Genomic DNA, 20,893 nt, shown 5'->3' on the forward strand with positions numbered 1-20,893 from the left:
TTGTATTTGTCATGTTTCATGTTGGATCAATTCCTCAGCCTTCAGATTTACATATCATATCTTCAAGAATGTGTCCAATCTAAAGTTTATTCTGTTTATTGAGCACTTTTCCTATGTTTTAAATAATTCAATTTTAATGTCTTGTCTTCTTTATTAATATATTTTCTTATTTTTATAAATATTATTCTTTACCTTAGCTCATAAACATTGTAAACACAATCATGCCATTTATATTCTAGTTTCTTCCTTAATTTTAGTTCATCTGAAGTAAATTCACATTAAATATTGAATTTGGGGGTGTTTTTCTCAGTGTTAGTTTTACACGTGGATTTCAGAATTTTGATTTGTAGAATCATCTTGATATTGAATTCCTATTAGAATCTGTGTGTGTGTGTGTGTGTGTGTAGGGGGTGTTTCTTTCTCTTTCTCAGTGCTCTTGTTCCCCCACATCATCCCTTCTACCTCTCTCTCCCTCGATTTTTAGCTTGAGTCTATCCAATCACAAGTCCTCTGAGTTTATTCAATCACAGGTCCTCCGTTTAGAACCAGGACACATAATAACTCCTCTACTCTTGGTCCTGCATAACATAACAAACAACATATACTTTAGAAGGAGGTGAGCCACAAATAGTTGAAATTATTTTTTAAATACCTCTCACGTATTCCTTTTATGCTCTGTTCTCAAGTGGAAGTAATTTATCTCATCAAGAATCTAGTAAGCGTAAGAAGATAAACCAAATAAAAAGGAGTTAGCACGTGAGGTATATTGAAAGAAAAGTGAGTAACAACAGAAACAATTCCGAAGTGTAAACACACAAATTCAGCTTTGTTTTCCAGCATTCAATGACAAGATACAGGTAATGTCTGTATAAGTCACAGAACCAGTAAAACATAAAAACAAAGTATCTTCCCCTTAAAAGCACAGTTACATCTGATAATTAAGCTGAAGAAGACATTTTTCCGTTGAGAGCTGGTTGTATCACATAAGAGGTAGCATTCATAATACCCTCACAATAAATGCTAAGATGAGTTTCACAGGGTAACTTTTAATCATATCCTTCAATTATTCATTGTATCAAAAAACAAAAAAAGCAAAAACAGTGAATCAGAAAAAGCAACCTCTGGGACACTGATGTGGAGGCAAATGTGATGTCACTCGGGCAAGTGACTCTGCATGTCTGGCTTTAAACTGTGACAGACTTCAGAGTGCTTGGGGCAGAGATGACAAACCGGCAATTTACAGGCTGCCTTTGACACACACATAAGGCTTGTTTACTCTATGGTATTGGTTCCCACCGCGTCTGGTTTTAAAAAAAATTAGTTGCCATCATATAAAAAATAGGTGAGTTCACACAAAAATCCAGGTTGTCAGTCATCCTTGCGAAGTGAGACCCTGGCAACACTGGATTTTCATTTTCACAAGGCAACCCCTGGCTGGAGAGTTCCCCTGAGACCGTCAGCTGGTGTGCACCACCCGTTTGCCCAGCATTCACTACTCTGCACCCTATTCCAGAACACTTCCATTCCGCTCACCACGTCAACTACCTAGATCTCTATGCTGGCAAGCTTCCTCCAGACGCGAAATAAGACTGACTACTTATTCTTCAAGCCCTCCCTTTAATATCACTTCTTCCTGCCCAGCTTCGTGAAGGTTTTAAGTGGCAGTGGGTTTAAGATCATTCTTGTGGCACCTCTGGGGCAAATTCCAGCCAAATGTGAAGCTCTGTTCTTTACCATTCCACTTGAGCTGATAGTGGGATCCAGTCCTTGACATGGATAGTGTCGAATGAGCTAACAGTCATGCTCCCAACCTGCTTGAGGAAATGACTTATTCTCACCAATAACAGCGAGTCATCAAGGCCCTGGTTTGATGGCATTTAATGTCACTTTGGAGATGTATATTTGAATCTTTTTCCTGGCTTAGGGGTGAGTGGTGGCCAGTTGTGCTGTATTTTGAAAAGTCCCTAAGACCTTATTTCTCACAATTCTTTCAGCCAAGAAATGCTGCCCCTCTTTGAGAACCACTGCTTTAGTGTATAGTGAGTTAATCTTTGAGGTTAAAAAAATGCTAATTTAAAATGTATCTATAACCAATTATGTTTTTAAACTCATCTTCTGTTTACTGAGACCATGGATTAGCCAAAAATATCTCTCAGAGAATAGGACTTTCAAATTGAAAGAGTGAGAAAGACACAAAGTCCAAGAATTTTCACCCTTGATTTAATCTAGTTAATTCTTTACATAATTTAAGTTTCACATCTTACAGAAGTAAGTGTTGCCTATTTTTTCTCTAATTAGTAAATTACCATATGTCAATATTCTATACATCCTTTAGAACAGATTTTTGTCAAGTTTTATATCAGTTTAAAATAATCTACTTTAAATCACTCAAGAATCGTGAATATGAATTGAGTATATCGGATCGGATCTCAGCTTTCTTCAAAAGATACTTTTTTTTTAAAGCACTGCCCAATCCATTGTGATTAAAGCTCCAGACATAGCCAAGACCTTTAAAAAAAAAAAAACAAAACGCAAAACGCTTTAAACTCTACTTCTCACCTTTCTCCATTAGCAACATACAAAATGGAATGAAAGAAACTTCTTGGAATTATTATAATTCAACACTTTCAGAGAATGTATTTGTGCCATATTTTTTTCAAGTGTGTTTCTGTGCTTAAAATGTATTCATTCTGTTTTATCTTCCCACCAGCCTCTTGGAGGTCATTATCTTTCCATTAGTGAACTCTCCATTGGCCTTTGATCTGCTACATACCTTTAAACATTCTTCTCAGTGGTGTGTTGGGTCTGACAGAACCTCCCTCCCTATCTCCCCACATACTGGAGATTTATAAGGACATTTTTCAATGACTACTGTATGCACAAGGGTCTGTTTATTGATGGAAGATGAAACAAGGGTTCACATTGCCTTCGTGCTCTTTGCTACCAGAGCAACTCTCAAGTTTTATTCTGTTTTATGTAAATTGGGTCACAGATGTTTTATTGCTGCAGAATGCTTTGAAACTTTTTCATATGTTCAGTGGGAAAAGAAACCTCTCGAAATTCATGCTGAAATAATTAAGCTTTTTAATTTCACTGTCAATTTATCAGAACAAGTGATAAATCTCTCTTTATACTGCTGCTTCTACAGACATGACTTTTCAGTCCATTTCCTCCCTCGGATTGTCTGAGAGTGCCTTTCTAGAGCAGCTCAGCATGCTGTATGGAAACACCAACACTTTACTGAACTCTTAGGCAGGACGGGTAACCCTGGGAGGCATCAGTTCATACTCCCGGGAACCTGGGGGAACTGGGCCCTGGCTGCTCTGCAGGAGCTTTGCATTGTGACAAAAGGACTTAATGAGCCTGACTCTGACTCTGTTCCCTTTATGCTCAGAATTTCTAGATATATCAACTCACCCCAGAGCAGATTTCCCACCTTTGCGGATGTGGCTAATCCAGTTTTACAGCATATAATTCAGTAGATGCAGCATGGCAACGCAGAAGTAAAGATCTTGGCTGTATTTAAATCAGAGTCTTCAGCTCTGCTTGTGCCTCCATAAGACCTTGGACAGTTCCTTCATGTTTATGATGCACATTTCCTTGTGTCAAAAATGAGGAAGTGATCCCATTCTCAGTGAGCTCTCTGGTTTCATATATGTATGGATTCTCCCGGAATGCCTGGCACATGCTGAATGGCCAATGAATATCAACGCCCTTCTCTTTCATGAATTTCACAACGTTTTGAATCTGTTAACTTGGGATTTGATGAACCAACATGTTGCTATTTTTTTTCAAAAGATCTGGAGTTGCTTACAAGAGTCAGTACTTATGTGTTCTCCCATTTTATTGTTTTTAGTTGACATAATTTCTGTGATGAATGGTAGCTTTCTGGAGTTTAAGTAGAAGAGGCTGATTTTAGGGACTCAGACGTGTCACTTTAGAGCTTTAGAAAGAAACTTGTGCTTATGTGTTCTCAGGAAAAGGCTGGCCTGCCACCTGACATCTGTGCATTGGTCTTTGTGTCCGAAAAACCACAGCAACTCATCTTTTCCCCAGAGAGCAACCTACTCTATGATTCTCTACCTCCCCTCCCTTCCTCCTTGTTCAAACACTGAGTTCCTTCTATGTGCTAGACCAGGATTCGGGAAACGTCATCTGTAAAGAGGCAGAGAGTAAATATTTTAGGCTTGAAGAGGCAGACAGTCTTTGTTACAACTTGTAAACTCTGCCGCTTTTGCAGAAAAGCAGATAGACAACAGTGAAATGAACAAACATGGTTGTGTTTTAACAAAAAGGCGGTTCTTACCAGCGAGTGATTTTGCCTTCCCGGGCACTTTTGGTAAGACACTCAGAGGGCTTTGATTGTGAGGAATGGAGAAAGGGTCCTGCTGGCCCCTACTGGGTAGAGGCCAAGGATGTGGCTAAACATCAATGCACAGAACCTTCCCTCCCCACAGGAAAGAATCATGCAACCCAAAGTGTCAATAGTGCCAAACTGAACAATAAAACTTTACTTAAGGACACTAAAGTTTGAATTTTATGTAATGTCATACATAATAAATATCAGTCTTTTGATTTTTTTTTCAACTATTTAAAAATGTAAGAACCCTTAGCTCACAGTCCATACAAACACTGGCCATGGGTCACAGTTTTTCTACTCCTGTGCAAGAATCTGGAGAAACAAAGAGAAATAGGGAACAGTAAGTTTCCTTAAGATCCCCTCTCAGAGCCACAAAAGCAAGACACACCTCATGCACTTCCTTTTTTTTTTTTAAATGAAAATAAGCTTTATTACATCAAGTAATAAACAAATACAAAGAGGCAAACCGTTTTAGTCATTTTCTTCCAGATGTTTTGTCTGACTTAAATGCGGAGCTGAGATCTACTTACAGTCTTAGCATGAACATGTTCGGGGGTCCTTGTTAGGTTTGGTGGGTTGCTCTTTCTTCTATATTTATAACTTGTGCATTTTTAAAAATTGACTTTGAAGCACGAATAGTCATGCAATTAGGTAAGCAAAAAAGAAGTTACATTAAGCAGAATCTACATTGTGAATGGCAAATGGGAAACGGGAACCGGCTACTAAGTAAAGCATGCTGTCAATATGCGTTAAAAACAAAATCCCTAGAATGGTATTAGCTTATGAAAAGGGAAAAAGAACACCGTGGGTAACACATGTATTCAAAAGAGAAGATTAAAGAGACAATGATGTCTTGGAGGCAAACTACAGTTTGCTGTAAGATAACTTTAGGTGCATCTTTTAAATCAATGCTTAAAAACAACAAACAAACAAACAAAAAACCTGAGCAGTTCCTAACTACTTGAAATGCAAATCCTAATTAACTGCAAAATCTTTTCTCAATCTTTGAGACTGTAGGTTCAGAGCCAGGTGAACCACGGGAGGAAAAACTAAACTGTAACTATTTTGAAAACAAGGGTTTCATCTGAACAGGGGACATGAACTGTTACTTCTCATCTTGTAAAAAGGTGGAAATCCTTCAAAACCAACAAGGCAGCTAGGATCTGGCATTCCGTCCCGTTTCTGCCAAGCACTCCAAAACCAGTCCTCCAGCGTGCATCGCTTCGGCCTCTCCACCGCGCTCTCGCTCCCCGCGTAAGTGGGTCTGATCTCCTTCCCCAGCTCTTCGAGGATGGCCAGCAGCTCTGCGTATTTGCTTTGGGGCACCTGGCTTTTCCCAGCTCCCCGAGTGTAGCCTAGGGACGGTGGCCCGTAGTCACTGAGCAGCCGCAATGCTGTGAAGGCCAGTGGACGCTGCCAGCGGCGTCGAGGGCGGTGGCGGGCCTGTGCGCGAACCTCATGCACCTCCTTTCGTTTTTTGTTTGTTTGTTTGTTTGTTTTCTTGAGGCGAAGTCTCGCTCTGTCGCCCACGCTGGAGTGCAGTGGCGCGATCTAGGCTCACTGCAACCTCCGCCTCTCAGGTTCAAGCGATTCTCCTGCCTCAGCCTCCCGAGTAGCTGGGACTAGAGCATGCGCCACTACACCCAGCTAATTTTTGTATTTTTAGTAGAGATGGAGTTTCACCATGTTGGTTTTCCAGGATGGTCTCGATCTCTTGACCTCCTGATCCGCCCGCCTTGGCCTCCCAAAGTGCTGGGATTACAGGCCACCTTATCCATTTTCTTAAGGGACCATGTACTTCAGTGGTAGATACAGTCACCAGAAGAATCACAGAGCATTTCCTTGGCAAAACCCACCAATTACTAAGTTAGGGCCCTTGGGTTAAGCTTCCCTGTTGCTATATTTTCTGCACAGTGCTTTGTGTTCTCTGTCCTCCATCACAGTAATTTCTTTGGTTTCCTTCTGGGAGCCTTCATTACAGTGCTGTCTGTCTGGTTATGGACACAGCTGGCCCAAACTGAACACCTTCCATCCTGATATATATCTGCGGCCCATGAAAAATCACCCACAGAACAGGTGGGCAGTAGCTGCATTGAGAACTTAACAGGATTTGTCAGGCTCACCTGCAATGCTGTGCTTAGCGCTGCCTGGCAATCTCAGTAGCAATCCACACAATTGATTCTATCCTAGAGAGTGTGAAGATCTGAATGCACTTCCTGGCCTTTGAAGCCCTAACATCTCTAGCTCACCCTGAAAAGTCCTAAAATCCTCATGGTGTATTATTTTTTTACTGGGGCAAGGGACACACATTTTGTTTCTCCAAAGGGTTATGAATAGCCAAATATGTGCTTCTGGTCTTTAGGGCTTCTCAGGTATCTCATAGTTCTTCCACGTGTCTCCTGCTGTGTTGAAAACTTGGTGATCAATCATGCCTCCAGCTGTCCCCAGCACAGAGCGCCCTAACGAGGAGTGAGGGATTATTCTCTTCCTCTGCTTTCAGGAAACACAAGCACAGCAATTACATGAGCCTCTTTTAGCTTCAGTGACCTGGTTACTACGTGGGCTCCAACCTGATGGTCTTGCTGGTTTCACAGATAAAAGTTTGATGCGGCCGGGTGCAGTGGCTCATGCCTGTAATCCCAGCACTTTGGGAGACCAAGGCGGGCGAATCACAAGGTCAGGAAATGGAAACCATCCTGGCTAACACCGTGAAACACCATCTCTACTAAAAATACAAAAAATCAACTGGGTGTGGTGTGGAGGGTGGGGGCGGGGGCTGTAGTCCCAGCTACTCAGGAGGCTGAGGCAGGAGAATGGCCTGAACCTGGGAGGTGGAGGTTGCAGTGAGCTGAGATCACGCCACTGCACCCCAGCCTGGGTGACAGAGCGAGACTCCATCTCGAAAAACAGCAAACAAACAAACAAAAAGTTTGATGAAAGGAACTCAGGTAATCACAAACACACACATAAGAACAGACACACGGTGGTGGGCGCCTGTAGTCCCAGCTACTCGGGAGGCTGAGGCAGGAGAATGGCGTAAAAACCCGGGAGGCGGAGCTTGCAATGAGCTGAGATCCGGCCACTGCACTCCAGCCTGGGCGACACAGCGAGACTCCGTCTCAAAAAAAAAAAAAAAAAAAAAAGAACAGACACACTTCTCAAAATGTTCAAATGTTCAAAACTCAGCTGTAAGCTGCTTTGGATGTGAAAACTGTTTCTACACAGGGTGATTTCATGACTGATAGATTCTTAGATTGTCTACTGAAAGCCTGACTAATCCAGAGTGTGAGTGCAATCTCCTGCTAGCCAAACGACCACGTATAACAATGGTTTTAATAAAGCCTCGTCTATGCTTACACATACAGCTTCATTGGCAGTCAGGTTGCTGTGGAATCCTTATTTTTCCTGCTTCCAGGTTGGAGGAAGTCTAAGCTTCTATGAGTGGCCTGCACAGCTTGCCAAGGTCTGACAATTTCTGCCTCCAGTGTCATCTCTGGTCATTCTGTGTGCTAACCCCCGATGGAGATTGTACCAGTTCAAATTCCAGCTATGGGACTGAATATGTCATTTAATTTATCTGTGCTTTGGTTTCTCCATATGTAACCTGTGTTAATAGTATCTACTGCTTAGAGTTACGATAAAGACTGAGTATATAGAGATAAGGTATTTAGTACACTGGTCCATAGTAAGTGTTCTATAAATATTTGATATTTCTATTTTGTAATAAATGATTCCTTGAATCTAACAATCAGTACTACTAAATTTTCTTCCTCTACTTGTATAGTTGTTCACATCAATTAAATGGGTCAGTAGAACACACCATTTTAATGTTGCAGGAGTGGAATGTGAAGTGCGGAGAGATTAAGTGACTTGCACAAGATCATACAGCTAGTGAGAGATGACATCTTAATTTCAATCCCTGTCTGTCTTTCCCCAAGTGTAGAAATACTCTTTCATCTGGATTCCACTGTACTCCCTTTCCTATTTTTTTTTTTTTTCAGTAGGAATCTGAGACACAGTCATGCAAATATTTTATATCAGACAGTCTTCCAGTTTCACATTGTATTGGTTTTCTGATGCTATATAACAAATGATCACAAGGGGAGTGGTTCAAAATAATACATGGCTTAACTGTGTCCTCTGCTTTGAGTCTTGTAAAACTGCAATAAAGAAGTCAGCCAGAGCTGAGTTCTCATCTGGAGGCTCAGCTGAGGAAGGGTCTTCATGGTTCACATGGTTGTTTATAGCCTATTATCTTGTAGGGTAGAGAGCTTCAGTCTTGTTTTTGTTTCTGCTGGATGTTGGTCAGAGGCCACTTCTGTTATCTAGAGGCTGGCCAAAGTTCCTAGAAGATTTTCACAATTCTTTTCCATATGAGATTCTAAAACATGGCTGTTATATCATTCAAGACAGCCAAAGGGTCTTTAGAATGAGCTGTATAGGCAAGACAGAGTCTTACAAAATGTAACTAGGTCTCCTCTAAAGTATGATCATGGGAGTGTCACCTACAGCATTGCTGTTTATAATAGCACAGCTTTGTGCATATACACTTTGTGCATATACACTGGCAGAGTACGGGGGTAAGAATAGGCAATCATTACTTCATGACTAGCTGATGATGCTTATAGCCTTTCCTGAACAGCTGTGCTGTAGAAGTAAATTAACATTCTATGTGTTTTATTATCTCACACAAGCTTATAAAGTTTTTTTTGTCTCCCATGTGGACTCTGAATTGACTACCCTGAAAAATAAATTCTCTCCCCATGGATCCAGCTTGGCACCTGAGAAGAGTTCATTTTTGAATTAATTTCTAGACACAGACCTCTGTGGACTATTTTAGAAAAGCCAGGGAAGCCTATCATACCTCTCCTGGGCAAAGCACTCCAGCATGTCATCATCTGCAGCATGTCTTGTGCTATTTTCTAGGTGCCCCACCCTGTCTGTGCCCCTCCCTCACAGCTCTGCTCTTCCTTATGTTTGTCTTCATCCCAATCCCTACTGCCCATTGCTCTCGAGCCCTGTTGTTGCCTTTGTGGATCAGCGTCATGCACATAGCAGTGCATCTTGCTCTCTCCTGCAGCTCCTCAGCCTCTATTTGATGACCCAAGGCTGCCATCTTTGCATGGATGCATTGATGATCCTGCCAAGGAAGAGATTTTCATATTAATAATGCCTTATGGAGATGAGTTCAGTCTCAGAAAGTGTCCCACATAACAGAACTCCCTAGGAGACTCACAGAAGAAAAATTTCTGGGTAGTTAGGCCTCACAGCATCTTTAGCTGTAAGACAGGGTTGAGGCAACTCCTTCACAGGCTTCCCATTTCTTCTTCTATAACCTCTGAGCAGAACAGCACTGACAAAGCCTTAGGCTCCCGTGGACATGACATTAGCTTCTTCCAGTTACGGATGCTGCAGCAGAATTTCTGGCTCTTGATGAGAGGCTGATGCTAGGTTGTGAATAAGGTTATGCTTGATTCTGCTTTTCTAAAACCCTAATGCTTCAGAAAATCTCCTTGACATTTCTGACAGCTTATTTTTCCACATGCTTTTGCTCATTTACTCACTTACTTACCCAACAAACAATTGAGTGCCCATGATATAGAAGACAGGATAGTAAGAAATGAATGTTTCTCCTCCAGACAAGTTTATATTTCAATGAACTATATTAAAAAGTGTATATCCCGTTATGATGTATGTGATTCTGATAAATATATAGGGCAAAGTATGTTTTATATATATATGAAATGTTATATATGAAATTATATATATGTGTGTGTGTGTATATATATATATGGGAGAAATTGTTATGGAAACATACATCAGGGAACCACTAGCCGTGGCCTATTTTGGCAGAGGCCTCAGAAAAGAGAAGGCACTGAAACTGGGCCTTCTCAAATAAAGTGGGCCTCATGCCATGCTAGAAATTTTCCTTTAGCACTGCAGGAGACAGGAGAGTTTACATAATTATTCATTAAAGGGTAAAACATCACTGTATACAGAACGAAAATCAAAGATTCTAGTCAGTTTTAGAGCCTACTAGAAGACATAAGTAGGAAAACCACAGATTCTGGTCATTTCTCTAGCTTACTAGAAGACTAGCTTACTAGTACTAGTGTGTCAGCGATCAGGAATATTTCTGAATCTCAGTTTCTTTATCTATAATGGGGATGATAAAATCAGCTAGTTTCAATTCAGTTTCTTAGTTACAAACAACACTAATGTATTATAATGGCTCGATGAAAAGAGAATTCACTGGGAATATATTAGTGGGATCACAGTTTCAATGTGTGGCTGGAGGACCAGGCTTGGAAGAAAGACAAGAATCCAGGGATTTTTCAAAGACTAGAAACAGAAAGTGGACAAAGATATGCTGACCTCTGCACTGCTGAATCAAGAGGCTTGAAGTTCAAAGATTGCTTTCTGTTTGTCCCCTTCTCACTATTGAAATTAATAGGAGCTAGTGACTGGCTGAGCTGTGGATTCCTGAACTTCCATAGTAGGAAATAAGTTGCTGCGGGATGCTAACAGAAAACAGGAAATACTAATAGAACAGGGGATGCCAATGGAACAGAAAATACTAATAAGACAGAGGATACCCATAAAACAGAAGATATCAATAGGAGCGGATCTCATATTGAAATATAATCCCCAATGTTGGAGGTGGGCGTGGTGGGAGGTGATTGGATCCTGGGGGCAGATTTCTCAGGAGTGGTTTACACCATCCCCCTTGGTACTGTCCTTATGGTACTGAGTGAGTTCTCCTGAGACCTGGTCATTTAAAAGTGTGTAGCACCTCCCCCCACTCTCTTGCTCCTGCTTTCGCTATGTGATGTGCCTGTTTCCTGTTCACCTTCTACCATGATTGTAAGCTTCCTGAAGCCTCCTTGGAAGCAAATGCTGCTATACTTCCTGTACAACCTGCACATCGTGAGCAAATTAAACCTCTTTTCTTTAAAAATTACCCAGTCTTGGGTATTTCTTTATAGCAATGCAACAACAGAAAAATACACAGAGGATGCCAATAGAAGAGGAAATACTAACAAGACAGAGAATGTCAACAGGACATTCTAATACTAATAGAACAGGTGATGCCAATAGGACAGAAAATACTAAGAGGACAGGGGATGTTAAGAGAACAGAAAATACTAATAGAACAGGGGATGCTAATAGGACTGATAATACTAACAGGAGAGGTGATATCAACTGGACAGAAAATACTAATAGAACAGGAAATACTAATAGGACTGGGGATGTTAACAGAACAAAAAATACTAATAGAACAGGGGAGGCTAACAGGACTGACAATACTAACAGGACAGGAGATGCTACTGTTATGGAACAGGAAATGCTAACAGAACAGGAGATGCCAAGAGAACAGGAAATAAACAACAAAACAGGAAATACTAATAGGACAGAGTTTGTCAATGGAACAAGAAATAACAATAGGATAGGGGACATTGCCCTGAACAACAGAGTGAGTTCCCTTACAGAGTCTAGTGCTACCCAAATGAGACCATGAATTTGGAAGCATTCTATAAACTGGAATCTTTTATACAATGTTAGGGACATTGCATATCCACTGTGTCTGTTTTTCTATTGTTATTAGCTGATAGTGGACTTATCTAATCTGATTTCTCAGATGAGGGCAGAAGAAGGTCTCCTTTTCAATTGCTCTATTCAGTATTTGCATGAACTCTTTCTTTGGGGGAATAGCCAGATACACGCTGACCTGCTGAGCTAAGATGCCACACATACTTCCCAGTTTCATATTACAAATCCAAATTTTCTATTCATTTTCTACTAGAAATTTTGAATACCCAATAGCTGTTGCAAAACCACATTTTGATGGGAGGTATAAATGATGCAGAAATATATGGATACACTTTTCTTTAAAATAAATACAGACATTAAATCAAAAGGGATAATTGGACTGATATAATTTAGCCTGTCCAAAAGGTCAAAGTGTTTGTGCATTAAAGTAGAAACGCACTCGCTTCTTTTCTACTGAATGTGGGAAAGACTGCTGACCATCCAGTGAAGCTCCTTCCTCTTCTTTCATAATACAGGCTTATAGCCTAAGTGGAACTTTTAGCTTAATTGAATTTCACAGGTTCCCTTGGCGTTGCATTGCCAATGACTAAAGTTTCCTCCTGGTTAAAAGAAGCAGAAGTGACATGTGTTGTTTCTCGGTCTGGCACTGATGAGAGTGCCTTTTCCATGTTCCTTTTTCCAGATGTAATGGTGAGCCCAGATGTAGTGGTGACCCAGTTTCAACCAAGCAGATCATGGCAGTATCCTAGGGCAGAAGTCAGCAAATCTTTTCTGTAAGAAGTCAGAGATAATAAATGTTTTAGGCTGGGTGGGGTGGTTCACGTTTGTAATCCTAGCCCTTTGTGAGGCTGAAGTGGGCAGATCACTTGAGCCCAGGAGTTCAAGCAGTCTGGGTAACATGGAGAAACCCAGCTGATATGGTTTGGCTGTGTCCCAACCCAAATCTCAACTTGGATTTTATCTCCCAGAATTCCCACCTGTTGTGGGAGGGACCCAGCAGGAGGTAATTGAATCATAGAGGCCGGTCTTTTCCATGCTCTTCTCGTGATAGTGAATAAGTCTCATGAGATCTGATGGGTTTATCAGGGATTTCTGCTTTTGCTTCTTCCTCATTTTTCTCTTCCCACCACCATGTAAGAAGTGCCTTTTGCCTCCTGCCATGATTCTGAGGCCTCCCCACCCATGTAGAACTGTAAATCCAATTAAACCTCATTTTCTTTCCAGTCTTGGGTATGTTTTAATCAGCAGCCTGAAAACAGACTAATACACTGGTCTCTACAAAAAAAAAAAAAAAATAGACAGGCATGATGGTGTGTGCTTATAGTCCTAGCTACTCAGGAGTCTGAGGTGGGAGGATCTCCAGAGTCTGGGAATTGGAGGCTACAGTTAGTTGTGATCACACCACTGTATGACAGAATGACAACCTGTCTCAAAAAAATAAAATAAATAAATAAATAAAATACAAAAGAAAATAAATGTTTTAGACTTTGTGGGCAATGTGGTTTCTGTGTTAGTACTCAATTCTGCCATTGGTATAATAAAGCAGTCATAGACATTATATAATGAATAGTTGTGTTCCAATAAAACTTCATTTACAGAAACCAGGTGAGAGGACTGGTGTGCTGACCCCTGTGTGTATTGATGGTAGGGAAGAGGATGAATGAGCAATGCTTTGAAAAGAATCTAGTAGTTCCATGAAGTACCATAGGAAACAAAACTGCCTTAACACCTGGTTCTGTTAATGTCAGGACTGCTATGTATAAGACAAGTAACTTTTTCTATTATTTAAGCTATAGGTTTGTGGAAGTCTGTGTTACAGAAACCTATTCTTCTCAAATATGTGGAAAACCAAAAAATAAAATAAAAACTCACCTTTTAGAAAAGCTTCATGATTAACCAGATCAATTAATAAAATTCATGCAATAAAATCTCTAAGACAGAATCTTATCTAGACCTGTTTGTACCCCCTATTGCTATGGTTTGAATGTCTCTTCCAAAGTTCATGCATTGGAAACTGAATCCCCAATGCAACAGTATTGACAGGGGGATCCTTTAAGAGATGATTATGTCATGAGGGCTCTGCCCTCATGAGTGAGTTAATGCCATTATTATGAGAGTGGGTTAGTTACTGAGGGAATAGATTCCTGATAAAAGGATGTGTCCAACCTTTCTCTCTCTCTGTCTCTCTCTCTCTCTCTCATACACAGAAACACACTCCCTCTGTCTCTCTCTCTCTCTCTCTCTCTCGCTTTTCCTCTCTTTGCCATGGGATTATGCAACACAAAGGCCCTCATCACATACTGGTGTCATGCTTTTGAACTTCCCAGCCTCCAGAATCATTAATGAAATAGATTTCTGTTAATTGTAAATGATTCAGTCTGTGGTATTATTAGAGAAACACAAAAGAGATTAAGACATCAATGATATCTAGAATGAGCTGTTTACATAGTGTTTAAATAATGTTTTATGCCTACTTTATTACTTTATATTATCTTCAAAACTATTATTTATTATTATTATTTTTTCTGAGATAGTGTCTCACTCTGTTGCCCAGGCTGGAGTGCAGTGGCGCGATCTCGGCTCACTGCAACCTCCACCTCCAGAGATTCAAGCAATTCTCTGCTTCAGCCTTCCAAGTAGCTGGGATTACAGGCGCCCACCACCACACCTGGCTAATTTTTGTATTTTTAGTAGAGATGGGGTTTCATTATCTTAGCCAGGCTGGTCTTGAGTTCCTGACCTCGTGATCCACTTGCCTTGGCCTCCCAAAGTGCTGGGATTACAGGCATGAACCACCGCACATGGCTCAAAACTATTATTAATATTAGAACAGCTTGTGCTCCAAGCTACATTCATACATATTATTTTTGGGAGAAAAATAATAGCTTGGACCATGTTTTGGAGAGAAGATAATAATAATTCGGTTATACATCTTATGGAAAATGTGTACAAATTATAGTATACCTAGAACAGTAGATTACAGATATGCCAGAGGCATTGTGATAGAATTGAGATTGTACTCTAGAAAATAAAAATATGCCACCTCTGTTTTAGTTAGTGTATTAGTTCATTTTCATGCTGCTATGAAGAAATAACCAAGACTGGGTAAGTTATGAAGAAAAGAGGTTTAATTGACTCACAGTTCCACATGGCTGGGGAGGCCTTAGGAAACTTATAATCACGGCAAAAGGGGAAGCAAACAAACCCTTCTTCACATGGTGGCAGGAGAAGTAAGTGCTGAGTAAAGAGGGAGGCCTCTTATAACACCATTGGATCTTGTGAGAACTCACTCACTAATATGAGAACAGCATGGGGGGAACCACCACCATTATTCAATTGTCTCCCACTAGGTCCCTCGCCATGATATGTACGGATTATGGAACTACAACTCAAGATGAGATTAAGGTGGGGACACAAAGCCAAACCATACTAGTTAGTTTGGTCTGCTATAACAAATTACCATAGACTGGTGGCTTAACCAACAAACATTTATTTCCCACATCTCTGGAGGCTGGGAGTCCAGGATCAAACCACTGGCAGATCCAATGTCTGGTAGTGGGTTGCTACCTGAATTACAGATGATCATCTTGCTATGTCCACACATGGAAGAGAACACAGAGAGAAAAAGCAAGTTATCATATGTCCTTTTATGGGGGCACTAATCCCACTTTCGGGAATTCTGCCCTTATGACCTAATCACCTCCCAATGGCTCCACCTCCTAATCCATCACCTTGGGGTTTAGGATTTCAATATATGAATCGGGGGAGGAATGTGTAAACATTTAGTCCCTAGCAATCTCTATCTTTAGTTAGCCAAGAGGAAACATACCAAAAAAATGTACTTTGAAAATAAAAATATAAGCATGTAAAATAAAAATTAACGTTGGTCCTAACAGAAAAGGGCAAAAGCTATAGAGAAATAGATTTTACTTTCTGAACAAGTAGTTGGAATAAATGGTAGTCTATATTCTCAGACATGCAAAGACACCATCTTCCTTTGTTTTGATAACAGAATTTAATTTTATTTCAGCATCCCCTCCCCACCCTCAGTGGTGGAAATGCATTCTCAGGCTACTCAGTATCTTCACCTTTTAGGAGGTGTGCCCACATTTGGTGCAGAGTTTTCCTGTTTCCAAGGTGCTGAGCATGTGTGGATGGGGTTATCTGGCCTTCAGTGCTATTACCTAGTCACACTGACCAGTTGTAACATCCCAATTCCATTGACTATGTGGTCACCAGTCCTCAGGGGATACCACTTGCTCTGTGTCCACTCTCGTTCCAATGGAGGGCTTTCCAGGACAGCTCTCTGTGCCTAGAGCGGACCGATTGCCAGTCCTGGAAAATATGAAACTCAGGCTCATCTTGGTTTCCTTTTACCTTCACCCTCAGCCTGGAATTAGAATGGAGTAAGAATATAAACAAAATGATGTTCTCCTCAGGAAGCATTCTCCCACTATTTTCTTTCTCACCTCATTCCCTATTTTTGGAAAGATAATGTTTAGTGTTATTCCCCCTTACCCAAATTCTGCTGAGTCAAACTTTTTCATTTAGAATAAGCCTGGCAAGCCCTGGCAGCTTTCTGAATGGGGCAGTTTTCTGCATAGAGGAAGCTGTTTAATATTTCAGAATATCCTGCTTCCAGAAGGACTACCCTATTGCCAGAGCTGCAAAGTTGCCTTGCAAGGTAGTGAGTCACTCATCACTAGACATGATCAATCAAAGTCTCATCAGTCACTTGTCTGGTAGGCTGTTGAAAATTTTAAGCAATACATCAAAGGCTGGCTCAGTAGAAAGTGGGATCAAACCAAGACAATGATAATAACCTCTGGTGTTTGTTAAAACATTCACTGATTTTTCTTACCCTGCTCTGAGATGCACTAAATTAAAATCTAAAGGGGCAAGAAAGATGGTTGATATTTTAAATAAAATCACCAACTTATTTTTATCCAGCTGTATTTTGAACACACTGGCATTCCACTTGATCCTGAGATATTCTGAAAAAGACTTATTCTAATTAATACCCACAAAGGCTTACCAAATTGGGCACATTACATTGTTCCTGAAAGCAACATATAACCAGTGAAGACTCCTTTTGTTTATGTTGTTAATAACAGATGTCGCAAAGAGACATCACACATGCTTGGTTAATATTATCAAAACAATTATTCATTTATTCATCTCAGCTCAGTGTACTGGTGCAAGCTGGCTCTATAGATCTTGCAGACGTGGCCTTTATGAGTGCATAAACAGAAACCTGTGTCACATGTAATAAATCATCTCCAAACCCTCGCGACTTAGTGAGTACTGACGAGAGATATGGGGAGTCTAACGTCTGATATACTCTGCAGAAAACTGAGATTCTAATCATCTAGGAGGCAGTCATATGAAAGTCTGATCCAATTACTTATATTTTCCAGAATGCCCAGAGTGGAGGCAGAGTCTCGCCTTTTGTTGAACGGCAGTCTAACATGCACCAACACACCAACATGCAGCAGCTGAAAAGACGAAAGTGAGATGCTTTGATTGGAATTGTTTTTATTCAATTAAGCAGTGAAGCTAATCTATATAATAATATGGCATGATGTTCAAGTCGAATTCATTTTCTAGGGTTTAATGAAGAAATTAAAATGCTATAAGTAAGAACCTTAATTCTACGTTAAATTTTTAAACTGCTTTGTTAAAAATAAAATAATTTAACTAAGAGACTATTTAATTTCATTGAGAGCCTGGATTCTACAGTCAGTCCCCTGATAGCCACTTTGTTGAGTGGCCCTGGGGATGTTACTTAAACTTTCTTTGCCTCAGTTTTCTTAACCATAAGGTGATGAGGGGAATAGTGCCTACCTCATAGAGTTGTTGAAAGGATTAAAGGAGTTAAAATGTAACGCCTTTGGAATATCCTCTGGCACTTAGTAAACCCTGTATTATCACCTACCTTTCCTTTCAACAAACATTTATTAAGTGACTATCACGGGTCAGGTAACAGAACATTAATAATTCAAATACACTTCTTCCTTCCGTTCAAGAAGAGAGTTGTTTAAAAGGTAGACTCAAGTATGTGTTAATCAAAAGTTTGCAATGCTGAGGTAGGGCCACTCATGATTCTACCAGGAGTGATGGCAGCTGCAGGCCCCAGGAACAGCATGGAATGAGTGTCAGTTGAGTGCCTCCTGCTTCCCACATGGTGTTCTACAGTTTCTACTGTGAATTCTCAAAGTTTTGTAGGAGATATTGTCTCATTTTATGAGAGAAATGAAGATGAGGAAAGGAAGGAAGAAAGGGAGGGAGGGAGGAAGGAAAGAAGGAAGGAAGGAAGGAAGAAAGGAAAGAGAAGGAGGAAGGGAGGAAGGAAGGGAGGAAGGGAGGAAGGAAGAGAGGAAGGAAAGAGAAAAGGAAGAAAGGAAAACTCAGAAAATTCATGTAAATATTATGTTACATGACTGTTAAGTAGAAAAAGGCAGAATATGTAGTTTTAAAATACATGTTTTTGACTTTTTTTCCTTGAATCTTTTAGAACAAATAGACTTTCTATGACTGACTAACCTATGTGATTTTTCAACCTGTTGGTGAACTATGAGATTGCTTTGTGCCATGGACTTGAATTCTACTTTTCTTGGGCAAGACAGATTTCAAAATTAATTCAATTAAAGAAACCAAGCAGCTATGTTTAGGAACATTTAAAGACATAAAATTGTTTTAAGAAACCAAGGAGTATAGGAGGGTGGAAAACTAGTTCCTTCCATTAAACCCTTGCTTCTAAGGTGCCTTACATGGCCCATTGAGAATCCATTCCAAAAGCAGAGCTGGCTGGGCATCTCCTCTCGGCTGAGACTTGAGGATGTAAACATAAATTACAAATTCTCCTTGCTGTCCAGGAACGTATGGCAAGAGCATATAAAAGAGGGTCTTGAAAATCCTGGACATTCAATATTTGAGGCAATCTTCCATGCCTAAGTTTAAAAAACATTGCAGGATTTAGCAAGATGAAAAAAGAAAGAAATTGGGGGAAACAACAACCTAGGCAGAGAGAAAACAGCGTGAGCAAAGGCAGGTTTTGGGACAGGATAAAACAAACAAAAAAGCAAACAGGCAGGTGGTGGTGGTAGGGATGGTAGGCAGTTCTGGACACGATGAGAGACGAATATGAGAAGAGGGAGCAGCCATGAAGATTCTGGGTATGTGTTTGAGTCAAGAAACAGAACTTATGCTTTGTCTTCCAGATGATAGAAAGCCATCGAAGAGTTTTCAGCTAGAGAGTAGCATGGCTGGATGGGAAGTTGCTGGATCCTTCTGGAAGAAGCAAGCATCTAAGGAAGCCAACCCAGAAGAGACAAGGCTCCTACAGAGGCTCAAGGGAAAGATGGAAGAGTCTGAAGGAGGAGAGGGGTCATGGGAATGGGGAGGTGAAGAGTCGTTTGAGAAGGATTTCAGAGGCAAACTTGGGAGGATCTAGCAAGTGATCATAGGGAATGAGGAATATGAGTGGAGAGGGTCACAGGGAAATGTTAATTTTCTAGCCTGGGTGGCTGGGGTGGTGGTCATGTCTACTGAGATAGAAAACATCAAGGGAATAGGCTGGTTTTTCTAGTAGAAATTTTTTAATTTAAAAAAACGTGTTATTATTCAACATAAAGAACTAAAATAAAACAAGTACATGAAGATTAAAGGTTCAAAAAAAATTTAAAAAGCACTCACGCTTTCTCTGAGTAAAATATATATTTCATTCTGAATACAAACATATGTATATACAAGCTTAACAGATATAGATAAGGTATAAATGTCATATATGTATATAGCTATCTATGTATGTATGTATTTATCTATAGAAAGAGAACATAAGCATATTAGACATAACTTTTTAAATCAATCATATTTTTAAAAATTACCTGAAACTAACAAATGACAAAAGAATTGAAGAAAAATGAAATGTAAACATTTGAAGTAAACATTTCTTTACAAGAGCTATGTTTCTATAAGAACTCTCCAATGTTTAGAAAAAAATATGTGGACCATTAGGAATATGAAGTTATTAATGTTTATTTTTAATTGCATGCTTTGTTATTTTCTACATCTATTGACTTCCTGCTATGAAAAGTTTGAAAAATGAACACACATCTTTTCACCTTCCCTTTGAGAGTAAGATTTTGAGTTCATTTCTGGACAAATTAAGCTTGTAGTGGCTGTGAAATTTTTCAAAGGAGATGGAGAGCAGATAGTTGCATAATTTTGAAATATGGGATTATGAAGAGAGGCCCAGGGAAAGTAAGGAACAATCAAGGAAAAAGGAGGAGATCCTGGAGAGTTAGTGCTTATAGAACTCAGTGGTTCATTATGAAGAACCAAGTAATGTCTGACCGTCCAAAAGAAAGCCAATGGAAATCCTCCATTACATTTGGCAGTGGGAAGGTAGCAGTTGCCCCGTGAAGAACTGTGCAGATCAGTCTCCAGGGGCAGGAAGCACTAGGTGGGGCTTGAATGGGATTGAGTTGAATGGGATTGAATGGAAGGAAATGGCCTCACCAGCCATGTGGACACATCATTCAAGAAGCAGTGTTACACATGATGGAATAACAGAAGCCCATAAAAATGGTGAGTCTAAAAAGATATTCGGTAACTTGGAAAATGTTTTCATGTGGATTGTTAAATTTTAAAAAATATGAACATTTTGTAGAGAATAAAATATATTACCCTGATGACTAGCTATGAAAATTCTTCTCTGTTATTGATTATTATCATCATTTTTAAACATTATTTTCTCAATTTACAAATTTGTTTTAAAAAATATGTCTTTATACAAGGAAGACCTGTGTGAACTCTGAGGGTCTATCAGTGTCTTTATGAAGTAACTGAAGAGAAGGCTAACTATGTAGACCCTTTATGGGTCACTGTTAACATACGTTTTTCTGGTTTTTTTTTCTTTTTAACTTTTGTGGGTAAATAGCAGGTGTATATATTTATGGGGTGTATGGGATGTTTTGATAC

General features: G+C 40.0%; 1 long non-coding RNA gene across 3 annotated transcripts in view; it reads left to right on the forward strand.

Moving 5' to 3' along the window:
- LOC110741009 overlaps positions 1-20,620 on the forward strand; it is a 52,288-nt gene extending 31,668 nt beyond the window's left edge. Inside the window, exons 3-5 of one of the 3 annotated variants that reach the window (XR_002516493.2) lie at positions 5,488-5,614; positions 17,329-17,420; positions 19,132-20,620. This is a non-coding gene — a long non-coding RNA (uncharacterized LOC110741009). Of the gene's footprint in view, positions 1-5,487; positions 5,615-12,593; positions 12,685-17,328; positions 17,421-19,131 lie in introns of all 3 variants that reach the window. The other 2 variants (XR_002516492.2, XR_002516491.2) reach the window with 2 other exon arrangements.
- The last annotated feature ends 273 nt before the right edge of the window (positions 20,621-20,893 follow it).

Source organism: Papio anubis, chromosome 14 (genome assembly GCF_008728515.1).
Source record: "Papio anubis isolate 15944 chromosome 14, Panubis1.0, whole genome shotgun sequence".
NCBI classification, from domain to species: Eukaryota; Metazoa; Chordata; class Mammalia; order Primates; family Cercopithecidae; genus Papio; species Papio anubis.